Source organism: Schistocerca cancellata, chromosome 6 (assembly GCF_023864275.1).
Source record: "Schistocerca cancellata isolate TAMUIC-IGC-003103 chromosome 6, iqSchCanc2.1, whole genome shotgun sequence".
Lineage (NCBI taxonomy): Eukaryota > Metazoa > Arthropoda > Insecta > Orthoptera > Acrididae > Schistocerca > Schistocerca cancellata.
The window spans coordinates 385,091,738-385,109,433 of record NC_064631.1 but is presented as its reverse complement, the minus strand read 5'-3'; positions in this window follow the sequence as shown (position 1 = coordinate 385,109,433).

Sequence of the window (17,696 nt, the reverse complement as noted above, 5' to 3'; positions counted from 1 at the left end):
CATGGGGGCTATGTAAGTAGGCTGTTTATGTTTTCTTATCGGCAGCGTTACGTAGCGCTCTGTATGAAAATCACTGGCTGTGCTGTGTGCAGTCTGTGGCTAGTTTGCATTTTTGTCTGCCATTGTAGTGTTGGGCAGCGGCAGCTGGATGTGAACAGCGCGTAGCGTTGCGCAGTTGGAGGTGAGCCGCCAGCAGTGGTGGATGTGGGGAGAGAGATGGCGGAGTTTTGAAATTTGTAAGACTGGATGTCATGAACTGCTATGTATATTATGATTTTTCAACGCTATTAAGGTAAATACATTGTTTGTTCTCTATTAAAATCTTTCATTTGCTAACTATCCCTATCAGTAGTTAGTGCCTTCCGTAGTTTGAATCTTTTATTTAACTGGCAGTAGTGGCGCTCGCTGTATTGCAGTAGTCCGAGTAATGAAGATTTTTGTGAGGTAAGTGATTTGTGAAAGGTATAGGTTTATGTTAGTCAGGGCCATTCTTTTGTAGGGATTTTTGAAAGTCAGATTGCGTTGCGCTAAAAATATTGTGTGTCTGTTTAAGCACAGTCGTATATAAATTGTTCTAAGGGGACGTTTCAAAAATATTAAAAGTAAGACTGAAATATTGCAAGTGTGTTGGTCAGTCTCTGCAATGGTGCAGTATCTTCTTCTGAATGCCAACGGTGCAGGATCCAGAGAGACAAGGCCGACTCAGAGAGTCAAGAAATGCATAAATATCTGGCGCCTGGCTCAGTATGCCCACACAGAGTGAATGGCCTGCTCAGAGCGCATGTGCCAGAAATACAGCCATAGGTGCTGGGATACAGTTGGTCTTCAGTCACTTCTCGTGGCAGGCATAAGAAAGAGGGTTGAGGGGCCACGACCACAGCTGCCACTTTGGTCTTGTGGCCGTGTGATGTGTGGCTGCCCTCGATTTTCGGCTGTAAGAAAGCCAGTTACCTGCGTAAGGAAGTGATGTGAGTTACAAGACAAGAAGGCTTGAGAGTACTGTTTGCGCAAGTATGCTCACAATAGACATGCGTTGCATAAACTGTCCTCTACAGAAATGGCATTTTCCCTCTGTTGTTATTACATGCTTTTTGATCTATTATGCCATTTTCATGTGTAGATGCAACAACATAGATTGCTTGAAGACCACTTTCAGCTTACGAATACTTTATGGCTCCTAATAGTTCATAACAACCAATTCGTTTTTTTTAATTGTTCCTCTTGGAAGACAGACCACTGCAGATACACTGAAGAGCCAAAAACACTGGTAAACCTGCGTAATATCGTGTAGGGCCCCACGAGCACGAAGAAGTGCCGTAACACGATGTGGCATGACCGCGACTAATGTATGAAGTATTCCTGGCGAGAACTGACACACGAATACTGCAGGGCTGTCCATAAATCCGTAAGAGAACGTGGGGGAGGAGATCTCTCCTGAGCAGCACGTTGCAAGGCATCCCAAATGTGCTCAATAATGTTCATGTCTGCGGAGTTTGGTGGCCAGCGGAATTGTCTAAACTCAGAAGAGTGTTCTGGAGCCTCTCCGTAGCAATTCTGGACTTTGAGGGTGTCGCATTGTGGTGCTAGAATTTTCCAAGTCTGTCGGAATGCACAGCTGGCATGAATGGATGCCGGTGACCATACAGGATGCTTACGTTCGTCTCATCTGTCAGAGTCGTATCTAGACGTATCAATGATACCATGTGCACACGCCCGACACTATAACAGAGCCTCCACCAGCCTCAACAGTCGACTGCTGTCAAGCAGGCTCGATGGATTCATGATGTTTTCTCCATACCGCTACACGTTCATCCATGAGATACAATTTTGAAATGTGGCTCGTCCGAGCAGGCAACATGTTTCCAGATAAACAGTCCAATGTCAGTGCTGACGGACCTAGGCGAGGCGCAAAGCTTTGTGTCAGGCAGTCATCAAGAGTACATGAATGGACCTTCGGCTCCGACAGCCTATATCGATGATGTATCGTTAAATGGTTCACACGCTGACACTTGTTGATGGAGCCGGCATTGAAATCTGCAGCAATCTGCGGAAGGGTTGCACTTCGGTCACTTTGGACAATTATCTTCAGTCGTTGTTGGTCCAGTTCTTGCAGGATCTTTTTCCAGCCGCAGCCATATCGGAATTTGGTGTTTTACCGGATTCCTGATCACGGTACACTCGTGAAATGGTCGTATGGGAAAATTCACACTTCATCCCTCAGAGATGCTATCCCCATCGCCCGTGCGCCGATTATAGCACAACGTTCAAACTCACTTAAACCTTGATAACCTTGTTTACATATTTTCGTATTTGAATACGCATGTCTATACCAGTTTCTTTGGCTCTTCAATGTATAAAATGGTTTCTCCTCATGCAAGTTACTGTCTGTCCCACTTACTACGTTTTCATAAGATTCAATTGATAACAGAAATACCTATATATACATAACCAATAACAGATAGACCTCTGCAATGTCTACGTTTCAATGTAGCAGTACCTATTCCTGATCTCATTAAAGCATTCCTGAAGCCACAAAGTTACAGGTGTACTGTGTTTTTTTGTAATACACGCTTCTCTCGTCTATATTCAATACGTAAGTGGATAGACAGGTAATTATCAGAATATGAATCCGAATATCTTGTGACCATACTATTTCTTTCACCACCTATCTATGTCACTCGAACAGTGTCACGAAAAGTAATTGACAGCCAGAGAAAAGAATTTTTTAACGTTCATGTGATGCAATATCGCGAAGCTGAAAAAAAAAGTTTTATTCCAGACCGTTCCTGGACAAGAGGACTATTCTCAGCTCACTTCGCTAACAACGTGATGCAGACTACTTCGACGACAATTAAACTAATCTTTAGGTATGTACTAGAGCATTAAGTGTAGCACATAAAAAAATAAAGAAACACTTGAAAATTGTCTAGAAGAAGCCAAAGTAAAAACTCTTACGTCATATAAGCAAAGAACTTAAATATTATCTAACAGTTATATAATAGAAGAAGGGTAAAGTTAAAGATATTTGTCATTCCAAATAACAGAGAAGATGTTCAGGAAAAAAGACGAAAAAAAGGACAATAAAAGTGGTTCCATAGCCAAAATTGTATGACACTGTGCTCCTATTCAGGAGTGCAACGGTTCAAATCCATTTTCAGCCATCTTCATTTAGGTTTTCCGTGCTTTCAGTGAAATGCTTAATGCAAAAGCTGGGATGGTTCATTCGAAAGGTCTGGAGGACAACGGTTCAAACCCATGTTCAGCCATCTAGATTTAGGTTCACCGTTCTTTCCCTCAATCGCTTAAGGGAAATTCCGGGATGGCTTATTTGAATGATCACGACCTCATCATTTACGGGATCTTATACTGCCATGTATGATGAAATAAAAGAAATTATTCAGATAGTGAAGGGAGACGAAAATTTAATAGTCGTGGGTGACTGGAATTCGGTAGTAGGAAAAGGGAGAGAAGGAAACGTAGTAGGTGAATATGGATTGGGGCTAACAAATGAAAGAGAAAGCCGCCTGGTAGAATTTTGCACAGAGCACAACTTAATCATAGCTAACACTTGGTTCAAGAATCATAAAAGAAGGTTGTATACTTGGAAGAAGCCTGGAGATACTGACAGATTTCAGATAGATTATATAATGGTAAGACAGAGATTTAGGAACCAGGTTTTAAACTCTAAGACGTTTCCAGGGGCAGATGTGGACTCTGACCACAATCTGTTGGTTATGAACTGTAGATTAAAACTGGAGAAACTGCAAAAAGATGGGAATTTAAGGAGATGGGACCTGGATAAACTGAAAGAACCAGAGGTTGTACAGAATTTCAGGGAGAGCGTAAGGGAACAAATGACAGGAATGGGGGAAAGAAATACAGTACAAGAAGAATGGGTAGCTTTGAGGTATGAAGTAGTGAAGGCAGCAGAGGATCAAGTAGGTAAAAAGACGAGGGCTTGTAGAAATCCTTGGGTAACAGAAGAAATATTGAATTTAATTGATGAAAGGAGAAAACATAAAACTGCAGTAAATTAAGCGGGCAAAAAGGAATACAAACGTCTCAAAAATGAGATCGACAGGAAGTGCAAAATGGCTAAGCAGGGATGGCTAGAGGACAAATATAAGGATGTAGAGGCTCATCTCACTAGGGGTAAGATAGATACTGCCTACAGGAAAATTAAAGAGACCTTTGGAGAAAAGAGTTCCACTTGTATGAATTTCAAGAGCTCAGATGGAAACCCAGCTCTAAGCAAAGAAGGGAAAGCAGAAAGGTGGAAGGAGTATATAGAGCGTCTATACAAGGGCGATGTACTTGAGGACAATATTATGGAAATGGAAGAGGATGTAGATGAAGATGAAATGGGAGATATGATACTGTGTGAAGAGTTTGACAGAGCAGTGAAAGACCTGAGTCGAAAGAAGGCCCCGGGAGTAGACAACATTCCATTAGAACTACTGACGGTCTTGGGAGAGCCAGTCCTAACAAAACTCCACCATCTGGTGAGCAAGATGTATGAGACAGGGGATATACCCTCAGACTTCAGGAAGAATATAATAATTCCAATCCCAAAGAAAGCAGGTGTTGACAGATGTGAAAATTACCGAACTATCAGTTTAATAAGTCACGGCTGCAAAATACTAACGCGAATTCCTTACAGACGAATGGAAAAGGTAGTAGAAACCGAACTTGGGGAAAATCAGTTTGGATTCCGTAGAAATATTGGAACACGTGAGGCAATACTGACCCTACGGCTTATCTTAGAAGCTAGATTAAGGAAAGGCAAACCTACGTTTCCAGCATTTGTAGACTCAGAGAAAGCTTTTGAGAATGTTGGCTGGAATACCCTCTTTCAAATTCTGAAGGTGGCAGGGGTAAAATACAGGGAGCGAAAGGCTATATACAATCTGTATAGAAACCAAATGGAAGTTATGAGTTGAGGGGCATGAAAGGGAAGCAGTGGTTGGGAAGGGTGTGAGGCAGGGTTGTAGCCTCTCACCGATGTTATTCAATCTGTATATTGAGCAAGCAGTGAAGGAAACAAAAATTCGGAGTTTGTATTAAAATCCACGGAGAAGATATAAAAACTTTGAGGTTCGCCGATGACATTGTAATTCTGTCAGAGACAGCACAGGACTTGGAAGAGCAGTTGAACGGAATGGATAGTGTCTTGAAGGGAGGATATAAGATGAACATCAACAAAAGCAAAACGAGGATAATGGAATGTAGTCGAATTAAGTCGGGTGATGCTGAGGGTATTAGATCAGGAAATGAGACACTTAAAGTAGTAAAGGAGTTTTGCTATTTGGGAAGCAAAATAACTGATTATGGTCGAAGTAGAGAGGATATAAAATGTAGACTGGCAATGGGAAGGAAAGCGTTTCTATGGAAGAGAAATTTGTTAACATCGAGTATAGATTCAAATGTCAGGAAGTCGTTTCTGAAAGTATTTGTATGGAGTGTAGCCATGTATGGAAGTGAAACGTGGACGATAAATAGTTTAGACAAGAAGAGAATAGAAGCTTTCGAAATGTGGTGTTACAGAAGAATGCTGAAGATTAGATGGGTAGATCACATAACCAATGAGGAGGTGTTGAATAGGATTGGCGAGAAGATAAGTTTGTGGCACAACTTGACTAGAAGAAGAGATCGGTTGGTAGGACATGTTCTGAGGCATCAAGGGATCACCAATTTAGTATTGGAGGGCAGCATGGAAGGTAAAAATCGTAGAGGGAGACCACGAGATGAATACACCGAGCAGATTCAGAAATGTTGGTTGCAGTAGGTACTGGGAGATGAAGAAGCTTGCGCAGTATAGAGTAGCATTGACAGCTGCATCAAACCAGTCTCAGGACTGAAGACCACAACAACAACATACTGCAATCTTCCGTACTCCGAAACTGTTAGAAATAAATCACAGAATGTGATATACGAAGTGTGTCTAAAAATTTCTGTGAATTCTATCAGACAAGAAACAAAACAAAAACTACAAAAAATGTTCTTTATTGCTCTTCAAAGTAGTCACAACTCGCTACAAAACACTTTTGACAACGTTCGTATAGCCTCTATCAGCAAAGGCTGTCATACGTACTTTGATGGCATTCACGTCCGCACATCGTTCACCTTTCATTGCCGCCTTGCAGGGAAACAGGAAGAGGTCCGCAGCAGCCAGATCAGGGGAGTACGACAGGGTGTTCGAGAACAGTTACCATCTTCTGCGCCAGGAATTGACGCACCCGAATCGCGCAGTATGCCGGGGCCTTGTCATGGAGGAGCATTCATTTTCCAGCCCTTTTCAACTCTGACTGAACCTGCCGGATACGCTGTAGCAATCGGTTCAAAACGGACCGGTAAAGCACAGCATTAATAGTTTGACCTGCAGGAACAAGTTTTCAGCTTGGATTTTTGCAGACTTTTTTCTTATTTTTTGGTCGCGGTGAAGACGGTGAACACCGTGACATCGATTGCCGTTTTGATTATTGATCGAACTGCTAGCACCATGTCTCATCTCCCGTGTTCAGAAGCAATGGATCCTGGTCACACATGGAAATGAAATCACCAGCAGTTTCCATCCGTTTTGCTTTCTACTCGTCTATGAGCTTGTGCGGCACAAATCTGAAGGAAATATTCCTCTTACCCAAATCATATCGGACTATGGTGTGTATCGTGTCCTTGCTATAGCTCAAATCCTCCGCAATCAATCTGAGAGTCCGTCGCCGAACTTGTGCCATCATTTGTCACACTTTCTCGAACTTTCCTCGGTTTCTCCTTGTCGATGGCCGATCTGAACGTGACCCATCCTCAGATGTTTCCTTCCCTTCACGGAAGCGTTTAAACCATTTGTAAACACATTTTCTGCTCACGGCTTCCCTCCTGTATACCTGCACCAACATTCCATGTGTTTCCGTTACAGTGTTCCCCAATTTGTAGCAGATCTTGATGTTTACACGTTGCTCCATTGCACTGTGACACTTCCTCTTACAATGACTACGTTCAAATGGTGACAGTCTGTATACACAGCCAGTCACATGCTGTGCCTGCCGTGTATCGATTTTCCTCAAGTCTCTGAAGACCCATGTCATGTACGCACACATGTGCCAAGTTGAGTTCAGTTATGATACCATTCACAGAATATTTTAGACACATAACGTACACCGTATTCTATAGAGCTACGACTAGACATATACTCACGTAAGAGAGATCATACTTAGGCCTAAGAAGGAAACAAAAATTTTAATAAACACGAATAGAAATCGAACAGTAAGAGAACAATTACAAATATCCAGCCTAACTGAAATATGCGGCCAAATGAAATGATCATCAGGACAGTGAAAGATAACACAGACAAGTAAGTGCCTTAACAGTTTAGACTGCGTAATACTTGATGTAAAGAAGAAGAATATTCAGAAACTGTTACATTTGTAAAACTCGACTACGCGTGTCATGTAACTGCAAACCCTCAAATATATACTTCATTATGCGCAATACATTTTCTTATATTGCACTCTCTGACAGTATTCCTTAACGGAAGGCAGCATTAATACTGACAATCTTTGATCGATGGGTTTTCATATGCTATGTACACTGAGCAGACAAGGGGAGGCAATTAAAGAAAATAAATACCGCCAAATCATATCACAATATAAATAAAATATTCGTGAAAATTTCATTCTGACCACTACTAGATACCAAATTTTTGTTTACTGTATGCGTTAGTTTGGCAGAGATTGACCTTGGAGGCTCCCGCCAGGCAAACCAGTTAGGTCCTTCCTGTTGACACGTGTCGAGGTCACGAGGAGCGTAATCTCCCTCCACTGACGGCCTGGATCTACACGGGCGACAACGTTAAAAAGTAATTAAGACGAGACAAGAAGCCGTGGTGGCCACGCGCCTCATAAAGTCTCAAACCCTGTTCAACGAATCGGTTCACGTTATTATCACTACTTTTCGACATAACATTGTGCGATAATTTTTCCGTACGTTAGTTATCACACGGTATGGAACGCTTTAGCGCGCTCTCAAAATCTCCTGTCTTTATTAAGCTATTATATATTACAGTTCGCACTTTCATTCTAGGTACAAGACACAAGTACAGCACTCTAGTTGAATTTCTCTAGCCGGCACCAGTACGACTGGCTGTGAGACACTTTCATCTAGTGATGAGCTAGACTAGATCACCGAAGTTGTTAGTGAAGTTCCGGACAGCTGAAAGTAACCACAAGCGCAAATACATTGAACGCTTCTTGCCAATACTGAAATGCGGGAGTAATGGAGACACAAGGAAAGAAAATTCTGCTCCTCTGCTACTGCGTCATTTTGGCTTCTTCGTGAGTACTTTCTCAAGACTGAAGCGGTAAAATAGTGGAGTGGTATTCTGGTTGCTGTGAATGGATAAGGGAACCATTCCGGGCAATTCATCATGGAACTTCTGAAAACTCTTACTCGAGGTGATAACGCAAATCTTATATTTCTTATCTCATCTCAAAGATGTGAAATAGAAGTTACAATTAACTACTGGCGTAATGTTGTTACCTTCGGGAACAATGAATCTAGAAGCCCTACTTTCGGTAAATGATGGATGTATGCAAGACAATTCATGAAGCAGATGTAAATTTTCTCCTGCAATTTTGAACGTTTTTTACAAATATTTTCGACAATTATTCGAAAGTGTGATCTCCATGCTACGAATGGTTTACGAAACGATGTTGGACAACAAAAGCAACATGTTGCGTAGCTGGTGACCCTTTTGATTAAATAATGAGAAAGTCTTTAGACCACTATTAAAACACAAAAATACAAGATGGTAAAAAACATAGGATAAATTAGGCACTGGACTCCAAGAATGGGATAGCACTTTGGATTTAAGGAAAATTAGGTAGTCCGTCCGTACTGGACAGTTGAAAATGAAAACAGTGATAAATTACTTGCAAAACCAAAGAAGGCGTGGAAAAAGTGACGACTACATTCATAAATGGAACTCAGAGTACAACAGATAGTGATTTTCGTTGAAAGTTACTTCAGGCTATGAATCTGACAGTGATTAACTGACTCCAGAAATGAATCAAATGTGGGAAAGTGTCGTGCATGCCTGAAGGAAGGTAATAACAGAAAAGCTGACAGAAACTCGCAACTGATCAATAGTTCACTGACGTGATTCCCACCCTGGTATTTCTGTCTTGAGGAGGTGCAACTTGATCGGTTTATACGTCGTTGTCACTTTTTGTTTATCTTGGTACTTTTTAATTTGATTTTACTAGGCTACGTACTCTCATGCTTAAAAGTATCCGAACGACCTATTTGCGTATTGTCTGATTTACATGCAGCGCACATGACGTAAGTGTCCGCAGATCCTCTAATCTCGTTTCGGTACAGTCTCTGGAATATATATAATAATTATCACAACTGGTCACTACAAAATACTGCTATATATGGCAACAGCTCTGGGTTTAAATTGATATCACGACACTAAAATTATCAGGGAGCACCTGAGACAGTCCTTAACACTTGTTAACTCAGATATATTAGAGTGTAATTTCTAAACATTTACTTATCTCATTAGTATCTCAGACAAATAATGCCCGCAACTCTAACATTTCAATTACGCCGTAATCCTTACTCAAAACTACACTTCTTTATGGAATAAGGTATTTTCAAGAATATCGGGACTCCCAGATCTTTTTGATTACACAAAGTATTCTTGTTCTCTAGGAGTTTTTCCAACCACCAACTAATCATTCTTCACTAGACGAGTGTCTTTCGTAAACTAAATAATGAACTAACCAGTTACAGAAACCATGATAACAGTGTCAAGTATCCATCGAAACCTAAAAATCAACAACTTATCACTGGTGATTCCACAATGGATATGGTACTAGAGCCAATATTAACTAAGCACAATATTCGAGTCCACGACCAAGATTCGACCTCAGCACTGACCGTCCTAGCTGACTAACTGTAAAGACATGTGATACAATACATTTTAGCTAATAAGATGTTAGTGAATCTGAACTTTAAATTACATGACGAAAATATTTGTGTTGGATCGGGACAACTATTCAGAAACTATTGTTCTGTTAACTAAAGATGAAACACGTTAAATATGTATATTTACAAGTAACAAACTTCATAGGGCGATTCGAACGCAGCACCCAATCTGATTGTTACGTAAGCACCTACAAAGACACGTTAACTGAATTTGAAATGACCTGACGAAAAGACCTGTATCTCCATGGGAGTCGAAACCGTCACATCTCGTTATTAACAAAGAAAAAAGAGACGTTAAAAATAAAAACAAATTACCATGTACAGTTGGGTGTACTCACGCTAAAACCTGAAAAGACGTTATGAAAAGTTTTCTGCCAAACCAGCATTCAAACCCTGACGAGCCCCACGTGGAGAACTTGAGGACCTTGGAGCCCTGAGCTAACAACCAATTGATGGTAGTATGTCCTTATGAAGAGATCAAATTCCGTGAAACCAAAGCCAGTATATTCAGCATCTCAAGCTGAAATGAAAGATAGAATATGTGCCCTGTGGCGTTACATGGTGTTTGGTTCTTTATCTAAAATAAAACTCTACTATAATAAATGTTACTGGTGATATTTAATGTGAATTTGGAACCGAGGTGGAACTGTAGGTTCTTCATTTGGGTAATCAGGAATTCAGTTCAATTGAATTTATTGCTACGAAGTTTAGACTTGTTACCTGAAATTTTAAACAGCTTGTGCATATTCGTTAATCATGGTGACATTCAATGTTTTTATATTATACATGTAGTAGTAAACTATCTTAACAGCAGCCATTGATAATATTAATGTAGAAAAAAAAAACGTTTGAAAAATAAGAATGGGCTATGCGGCTGGTCCCGGCGGAGGTTCGAGTCCTCCCTCGGGCATGTGTGTGTGTGTTTGTCCACAGGATAATTTAGGTCAAGTAGTGAGTAGCCTTAGGGACTGATGACCTTAGCAGTTAAGTCCCATAAGATTTCACATACATTTGAACATTTCTTTTGAAAAATAAGAATCAATAAAAGAACATAAAATAAAGAGAATTAGCTCAAATTCCAAATGAATAACTTCCATTTAACATTACTACTAGCACCCTCGGTATAATTCGAGGTTTGCTGACTAATTGCAAGACATCTACTTCTAAACCTATTGTGGCTACCTTATTCCACATCATCCACGCCGGTAGGTGCGTGTCGTGGCCATCCTCGAGTTTACGCGTATGCATGTTTGTGGCCGTCGCATTCGTACTTTTATTTTTATTTTCGTTTTTTCCTTATTTGTATATATATATATCATTTGTATATATATCACTATCTATAACAGAGGAAACACTTTTGACATTATTTTGATACTCAGAGCGGGAGCGTCAATTGATCTTATAAACTGAAAGTTAAACAGTGCCTTTCAGTTATCCAATGTGCTATCATACTGACTTTTGTCCACAAGTTGTGGTCACTTACATCTCCATCTACATCTACATGGATACTCAGCAAGTCACATTTAAGTGGCTGGCAGAGCGTTCATTGAACCACCTTCACAATTCACTATTAATCCAATATCGTATAGTGCGGGGAAAGAATTAACACCTATATCTTTCCGTACGAGCTCTAATTTCCCTTATTTTATCGTGGTGATCATTCCGCCCTATGAAGGTCGGTTCAACTAAATATTTTCGCATTCGGAGGAGAAAGTTGGTGATTGGAATTTCGTGAGAAGATTCCGTCGCAACGAAAAACGCCTTTCTTTTAATGATTTCCAGCCCAAATCCTGTGACACTCTCTCCCATATTTCGCGATATTACGAAACGTGCTGCCTTTGTTTGAAATTTTTCGTTGTTCTCATTCTGTCATATCTGGTAAGGATCCCACACCGCGCAGCAGTATTCTAAAAGAGGATGGACAAGCATAGTGTAGGCAGTCTCCTTAGTAGGTCTGTTGTATTTTCCAAGTGTTCTGCTAATAAAACGCACCCTTTGGTTAGCCTTCCCCACAACATTTTCGATGTCTTCTTTGCAATTTAATGCTGTGAAGGTGAAGTTGTCCGTAATCTAGCTCATCACGTTTATGACCAAGTGGTATGTGGAGCCAATTCCTTGCAACTCAAATCTTAAGAGAAACACCCAGCCAACCCAACATTAATTGCTGTTATAGTAGTGAGGACTCAGACAATGAACACCCAAGACAGAACCATGTAAGAAAAGACGGGAACAGGCGCACTCAGCTGAGCTCTGATTATCACAGAGCAAATTTCCCAAATCTGCCAGGGCTGCTGACATACGTTACCTAGCTCTCTTCTTAACTGCAATAACACGATCGGGCGTACCGCAAGCGATGGCTGGTTGCTTTGGCGTCCAGTCATGCTGATGATAATGTCACGAGTATAGCCTGAAACAAATTATCCCGGTCTGGTTGTTCCAGACTAAAGACTTCCTATCAATACAAACGCATTTCTGAGGGAGACGAAGAAGGCTCGCCACACAATCACTGACGGTACAGTGATGGATTTTAACAAGCGAAGTCACACAGTAACTCTGTTACAGTCGACTTTAGCCAAAAGTGCTCAAGATGGACAACATAGGCCGGTTGTACACAGAACGCTCAATTGCCACCTGTACTCGGAAAGTTACGTTGAAGTCGAAACTTCAGCAGCTGCGTCATACAGTTACAATTAAATGAAAGTATATTAGACCGCCAACGGAAGGCAGGCTGTCCAGAGCAGCGAGAGCTCAGTCTTGTAACCTACCCTGACCGAAAGGCGAGAGCCGACCCTCTCAAGAGCACCCGTACAAGCCGAACACAGAACATTCCCGCCACCACGACAGTGGTCGTGGTTAAACATTCCAATCAGCAACGTGAAAACCGGTGGAAAATTCCCCTCTATTACCGACGCAGTACTATTCCACCAATGGAGATACTTGGCGCCAATATCTGCACCAATATTACTACGTCACGGAGCTACTCCCTGAGCAAGCCAATCACAGGTATGATTTTGCAGAAAACGCGGAAATTTGCCCACCAAGACTGCCTGGGAACACAAGTCATCCCCACGCCTTGCTGATAGCCTGCCAGAAACTGTTTCCAGTGAATTTCTGCGAAGTAATGGAACCTCTAGCCCAGCCGCTCCGTCAGGCCCCTGTGGGCGTGTCGCCGCCGCTCTTATGACAATCTCGGCGTCTGGAAAGCATCCACTCAACTCCCTCACACCCGTCGGCTTAACCCTCTCAAGATCAGCAGAACCTGCCTGTCACCAGACCATTCGGGTGACGAGAGACACTGTGTTGGAAGTCCACATGTGAAGGAATAGCGACTTTTCACCGCATGCAATTAGAGAGGTAAATCGAATTACTCAGAGTAAAATAGAAATATGAGAGGGGGCTCATGCCACCTCTCAAGCTCTTATATAAAGTTTTTGGAATTAGCCGTTCCTATGGTAAGGATAGTTTAGCCCCTTTTGTAGGATTGTAAAACATCGAAATCGGCCAACATTTTGGGTTTTGGTAGTTTTACAAATGAAGACACCGTGTAAGGAGGAGTCAGTGCTTTGCAAGTAAGCCACAGACAGAAAGGAATATGAAGAACTGTATTATAATAATGGAAATGCTCAGAGAGAATTAACTAATAGCAAAAAGCAAACATCAACATGTTTGTTACTGTAAGCACATTGGTACGCAAGAATTAATGATGATAAATATCTGCTGTCATCTTACTGCAGCAATACAATCATCACATGTAATTTGTCTAATTATGTAAAATGCAGATAGAACTGTAATCCACCAAGGGGTTTCATTTGTTTGTCCTTGATTTGCAGACATTAGTTTTGACATCCGTGTGGATAGGTCATTAACGTAATAGTATCTTCTGGCATTGTTTTTTAAACTGCACTACCCCATGGTAAATGAACACCTATTGATTCAAACTACCGGACAGTAAAATTCCAAATAGTAAAAAAGTATTCTAATGAAATGACTGCTCATTAAAATAACTACTGGTAAGTAAAATTCAAAACAGCGAAGAAAATATTACAATAAACTGAAAATTAGACTTACTGTAAAACGTAACACCTGAACGGTGTCCCTTATTTCAGTTGTTAGCAGAAGGTAAGATTTGTTTTGGAAATATCTAGAGATTCAACATATTAAAATTATTTGGCATCATCCGTGTTGCAGGAGGCAAACCTTAAATACAGTTTTATAGTCTTCTTTAGGAGAACTTTTTATTTTCCAAGATCGCAAGGAAGAATACATCGATTACTACTTTCGATCAGTTAAACGGCCATCTTAAGATCTTATAACAGAAGGCGATGTGTATGAAGAAGCTTTGTCACAATCGTGTTTACAATTTCAAAGTTAAAAACTTTAGCTTTGAATTCTAGAGCTTGGAATTATAAATATCATTGCGACAAAGCGTTGTGCTTCAGTAGTCAATGTAGACACTGCTTTACATTACGTAACGTGAAGATGGCTATTTTACAGGTTGGAACTAGAAGCCGATGTATCCCTCCTCGCGATCCTGGCAAATAAAAAGTTGTCATAAAGATGACTCCAACACTAGATTTAACATGCTTACCACAGACATGAATCTGATGTAATTTTAATCGCAATTTTTGTTTACTCATTTCAGGTATAGTCCATCATCAGAGTGCCGTGCCACATGAATTCAGTCTTAACGCTGGTGCTCAATGAAGATTGAACTGACTTGACACGAATCTACGAACCTATGTTTTCTGATTAAAATCATCTGGATCGCTTAATACATACGTTACATAATTAAAGGGACATACTGATGTGGAAAAAATATTGTACATCTTTACAAAACGAGAATCACACTGATTCTCAGGGTAATCCGCACCAATATTAATATTCTCCCAACTATAAACTAGCTTTTTATATCTGATGCGTAGGAGTCTTTGTCTTGTTGTTTGAGCCACTTTCCCACAGATCATTCTTCCATGCTTTCTCTTTTGGACTTTGGCTCAAAATTGTGAACCGGTTTAATATCACACTAAAATCTTGTTTAGAAACGAATCACATCACCTTTCATAGCGTCCTTCTAGGTTGTACATTCTAAGACTTGATTCCTTAAATTGTTGCATTAACTCTTTCGGGACCCGCCTTGTATTCTTTGCTGTAGTTGAGCTGCCATGTTTTAGATTCAAAGTGAACCCGCATGGTTTTGGCAGTCCAGAGAAATTTGGGTACTATTTCCTACTACTTCCTCGATGTTTCAGAGTAAGTGTGAAATACATTAGTACGGTTCGGAATGTTTCATTTATGATTAACAAATATAACAACTGAATTTAAGTTATTGACTTTTTGATGCTTCTACTACTGTACACCCCTCGTTTTTATGTGTTGCTTGTGGAATATGGGGTAATGATGTATGTTAAGAGTGCCATGCTAAATACTCTACCAAAAGAAAACTGAGCTTCCTCCACCCCAATGCATCATAGTTTGACATAGTACGAGTATATAAAGCTAACCGCTTTAGAAGATGGAGAGTAGGTGGTGACTGATATCTGAATGGAGATGCCTACTGTCGGACATAGATCTCCTAACATAGTAGTCTAACGAAGGCGGCAACAATGTGGCGTACGTGCGTAATTTAGGGAACGACGCGAGATCTACGCTGAGCTGACAGAAGTCATAGAATAATTCAAAATATCGTGTCGGACATTCTTTCTCCAAGTATAGTGCAATGACTCGACGTAGCACGGTCTCAACAAGTCGTTGGAAGCCCCCTGCAGAAATATTGAGCCATGCTGTCTCTATACCTGACCATAATAGTAAAAGTGTCACCAGTGCAACATTTTGAGCATGACTAACCTCTCCATTACGTCCCGTAAGTGTTCGTTGGGATTAATGTGGGGTGATCTGGGTGGCCAAATCATACACTCAAATTGTCCAGAATATCCTTCACAAGACTCGACAACAATTTTGGCACAGTGACATAACGCAATGTCCTCCATAAAAAACCCATTTCTTTATTGCGGAACATGAAGCCCATGAATACGTACAAATGGTCTCCAAGTAGCTGAACATAACAATATCTAGTCAATGATCCATTTAAACACAGGCCCCGCCGTTATGTAACCACCAGCGGCTTTCATGTACATTGCTGAGAATCGGGGTGTATATCTTCGTGAGGTCTGTGTCTCACTCGAACTCTACGATCAGCTCTTACCAACTGAAATCAGGTTTCATCTGACCAGGCCACGGCTTTACTGTCGTCTAGAGCCCAATGGAAATTGTCACGAGGCTATGAGAGTTGCTGCAGGCGATGTTGTAGTGTTAGCAAAGGCACTCGCGTCTGTTACCTCCTGCCATTACCCCTTAACGACAAATTTCGCCACACGGTCCTAACGTCCTAACGGATAAATTTCGGCGTACATTCTACATTGATTTCTGTGGTTATTTCACGCAGTGTCCCTTATCTGTATGCACTAACAACTCTACTTTAGTACCACTGCTCTGTCGCCAGAGTGGCCGAGCGGTTCTAGGCGCTACATTCTGGAACCACGCGCCCGCTACGGTCGCAGGTTCGAATCCTGCCTCGGGCATGGATGTGTGTGATGTCCTTAGGTTAGTTAGGTTTAAGTAGTTCTAAGTTCTAGGGGACTGATGATTAAGTCCCATAGTACTCAGAGCTATTTGAACCATTTTGAACCACTGCTCTCAGTCGTTAAGTGAAGGCCTTCGGCACCTGGGTTGTCCGTGGTGAGTGGTAATTCCCGAAATTTGATATGCTCGGCACACTCTTGACAGTATGGATCTCGGAATACTGAATTCCCTGACGTTTTCCGATATGGAATGTCGCGTACGTCTAGCTCCAACTACCATTCCGCATTCAAAGTCTGTTAATTCCCGTCATCGGCCACAATCACGGCGGAAACTTTTCACATGACTCAACTGTGTAAAAATGGCAGCTCTGCCGATGCTCTGCCTCCTACAATTTGTGTACTCTATGCTACCGCTACCTATCCCATCTCTTTTGTCGCATCAGTGTATATCAAAGTACTCGGACAAGGAGTACCAGCCGCCGTAATACTATTACAGTACTGACAAGTGCATTATCTCCGCTGCTAATATACGATTGGATGGTTACTTTGAAATTAGGGGGCCACAAAAGAAATATCATTTTTATTCATACACACACACAAATACACACGCACACACACACACACACACACACACACACACACACACACACACACACACACACACACACACACACACACGCAACCGCACATGCACGCCACACACACATGAACGCACACAGCTCCGTTTGTCATGAAATTACATTGATCATGAGTTGCAATACTCCTAACTTCAAGGCACCTATGATCTGGGTTAGCGTCCTTGATTAGTAATCAGAAGTTCTCGGTCCCGGGTGTTTGAACCTCGCTATTGCTTCAATTTTGAATAATAATCATCACCAGTGCTGACTGCTGACCGAAGACTTCTGGCATAAGAAGTCACCCCAGTCTGCCACCGACCCTGCCAAAGAGGGCAGTGGAGCAGACAGAAGTTGAAGATCTCTCTTACCTTCGGGGTGTAATATTGCTCCTAAAAGGCACGAGGATGCATAAGGCAATGAAAACCACTGCATTAGAGGTACACGATTTGCATCCACTGGTCATGTGGTCTATATCTGAAAAAAAGTCATGATGTTCTCTCCATTGGTGGTGGTGGTG